Below are 3,673 nucleotides of genomic sequence, written 5' to 3'. Positions count from 1 at the left end.
AGTGGAGTGATGGCCTAGAGGTAACGCGTCCGCCTAGGAAGCGAGAGAATCTGAGTGCGCTGGTTCGAATCACGGCTCAGCCGCCGATATTTTCTCCCCCTCCACTAGACCTTGAGTGGTGGTCTGGACGCTAGTCATTCGGATGAGACGATAAACCGAGGTCCCGTGTGCAGCATGCATTTAGCGCAGGTAAAAGAACCCACGCCAACAAAAGGGTTGTTCCTGGCAAAATTCTGTAGAAAAATCCACTTCGATAAGAAAAACAAAAAAAAACAAACAAACAAAACAAAACAAAAAAACCCCCAAAAAACAAAAAACAAAACAAAGCAAAAAAAACTGCACGCAGGAAAAAATACAAAAAATGGGTGGCGCTGTAGTATGGCGACGCGCTCTCTCTGGGGAGAGCAGCCCGAATTTCACACAGAGAAATCTGTTGTGATAAAAAGAAATACAAATACAAATATAATATCGACAAAAAAGACTATAATATTTTTAACACATTTAGTGGCACATCTAATAAGCAGAGAGAGGAAGAAAGGAAGGAAGAAAGGAAGAAAGATACAGATTTGTCGTTTCTAATCTGATATTCAGTATTTCTGGGACTCATATTGCTTCCTGAAAATTAATGTTCTTTTAGCTAAACCATTCATTCTTCCACTATGTAAGTTTTGTTTCCAAGAAAATCGGTGTCTCTTTCCTGAAAAAAAAATCTTAATTTTACTTCTTTAAAATGTTGTCTTTTCTCTTTAAAGAAATGCTTTTGCTTTGGGGAAATGTTTCCTCGTTTTCATTTTGCAAACATATTGCTTTTCAGTTTTCTCCCTTAAGTGGAAACAGTTTCGTAAATTCTTCTTTTGAAAAATGTTTTGTTTTTCCTCTTTTGAAAAGGTTTTGTTGTGTCCTGATACAAATTACCCAGTTTTAAAAAGATCTATTTATTTCTTAACACAATTGATCCTCTTTTCCAAAGGATTGATTATTTTCACAACACAAGATACCCATTTTTCAAAAGGTTTAGGTATTTTCCTAATTTCAGGCACTGTCTTTTGAACAGGTTGCGTTATTTTCACAACACCTTTCACCCTATTTTCAAAAGGCTTGATTATTTTCCAGACTAAAATCATCTTCTTTTAAAAAGGTCTAGTTAATTTGAAAATAGAAAACAGCCTCTGTTGAAAAAAAAAGTTAATTTACTAATACAATTCACACTCTTTTCAATAGGTTTAGTTATTTTCCTAACACAAAATGCCCTTTTTAAAACTTTTTTCCCCCTGAAACACGCTGTGCTCTTCTGAAAACATTTCTTTATCTAACACACGACACTATTCAAAATGTTCAGTTATTTTCACAACACATGTCACTCTCTTTCCAAAAAGTTCAGTTGTTTTCTTGATACATCGCACTCTTTCTACAGAGTTCATGTATATCCAAAATACAAATGATCATCCTTTCAAAAGGTTCAGATATTTCACTGACATGAGACACCTTTTTATTAAGTATATTACTAACACAAGTAATTTTGTTGTTGTTGTTGTTTTTCACAATGCAAGTCATATTCTGTTCGAAAGGTTTTGTTGTTTTCCAAATACGTCACCCTCTTTTCAAAACGTTTCTTTATATTCCAGATACAAAACATCTTCCTTTCAGAGTGTTTTGTTATTTTACTAACAAAAGATATCCTCTTTTCGAAAATGTTTAGTAAGCATAACACAATGTACTATCTTTTCAAAGTGTTTAATTAATTCTTTAAACAAGTAGCCCTCTTTTCATTTGTTTTTTATTACTGTTTATATTTCAATTATGAATTATAATTAAATCGACAGGTTTACTTATTTTGCTGATATAAGGTATCATTTCTTCGAACAAAGACTAATGTTCAGTTAACACATAGTAACCTTTTTATCAAAGGGTTTAATTATTTTCCTAAAACAAATGGTCTGCTTTTTAAAGGTTTAGATACTTTCTCAACACAAAGTACACTCTCTTCAAAAGGTTTAGTTATTTTCTTAACACATATTACAATCTTTCTGAAATCCTAACACAAAGTATACTTTCTTGGAAAGATTTAGTTATATTCCAGCACAAATCGCCTTCCATTCAGAATGTTTAGTTGTTTTCCTAAGACGATTCATCTTGTTATCACGAGGTTTTGTTGTTTTCCCAACATAAATCACCATATCAACAACACGTTTTGTTATTTTCCTAATACAAATCATCCTCTTTTCAAAACGTTTGCTTCTGTTCCTAACACAAGGTAGCATCTTTTTTTAACATATTTCTGTTCTTTTTTGTTGTTTTTTTTTTTTTTTAACAAAGATTACGTAGACCGCTTCCAAAACTGTCAGTATTTTCCTGATACATGTGACCATCTTCTGGAAAGGTTTTTTCCCCCACAACAGTCTGTTACCATTTCACCCCAGAAAAGCTTTAGCTGTTTTATTTTTCCCTTGACATTAATCAACCCTTTTCCGAGGGCAACTCCATTGCAGGCAGCTGATAACTCTGTTCACCCAAAGAGGAATTAAGAATGTGTGTGTGTGTGTGTGTGTGTGTGTGTGTGTGTGTGTGTGTGTGTGTGTGTGTGTGTGTGTGTGTGTGTGTGTGTGTGTGTGTGTGTGTGTGTGTGTGTGTGTCTGTGTGTGTGTGTGTGTGTGTGTGTGTGTGTGTGTGTGTGTGTGTGTGTCCAGTTCTCTCTCTCTCACTTCCTCCATCTCCTGTCCATTTTACTCATAGGTCCTTCCAAAATACATCTTCACACCCTCACCCTCACCACCACCACCCCCCCCCCGACCCCTCATCCCCATACCCGCAAACACCACAAGCTCTTTAGCTCATGGGGTTCGTTTCTGTTTTTTCAGTTTAGGTAGCGATTAGTGAGTAGATGTAGACGATGAACGAATGTAAACAAGAATACGAGGGCAGAGCACACAAAAATGATGCTTGAAGTGACATTTCCCTAAAAGGTATAACCCCTCCAGAACACGATTTTTTTTTTAAATTGACACCACCACTGACACATAACAACCCTACAACAACAACAACAACAGCACAAGAACTACAACAACAACAACAACAGCAACGAGTCAATATTATTCATGTAGAAAAGTAGGAATGTCGTATCACATCTCTTCTTGAAATTAATGGTATAAATTCTCTTGTCAGCTCTTGTTTCAAGCCTTTCATAATTTACAACGATTTTATAGCAGCACCGAATATTAGCCTACTTTTCTAAGCGGTCCTTCTTTGCTTATAATCATAGTTCAACATCATTCTGGTTCGGCATGGCAACAACCAATAACTCACGACAACAGCAAGAATAACAGCAACAGCCACCACCTCAACAAATAATAATGAAGTAACAAAGTATGTAGCACGATACATAAATTTCTCTTTTTCCAAAACCATTTCTGGCCTATTGTTTCTTTTTCTGCTTCTCTGTCTCAGTTTGTCTCTGTCTGTCTGTCTGTCTGTCTGTCTCTCCCGCCCTCCCCGCTCCCTCTTTCCATTTCTTGCCCGCTAAAGACAAAGCTTACACACACACACACACACACACACACACACACACACACACACACGAACGCACACACACACACACGCACACACAGACACACAGACACACACGCACCCACGCACACACACACACACACACACACACACACACACACACACACAC

The sequence above is a fragment of the Babylonia areolata genome, chromosome 19, assembly GCF_041734735.1.
Source record: "Babylonia areolata isolate BAREFJ2019XMU chromosome 19, ASM4173473v1, whole genome shotgun sequence".
Lineage (NCBI taxonomy): Eukaryota > Metazoa > Mollusca > Gastropoda > Neogastropoda > Buccinidae > Babylonia > Babylonia areolata.
The sequence above is the reverse complement of the archived record's forward strand: the minus strand, read 5'-3'. Positions refer to the sequence as shown.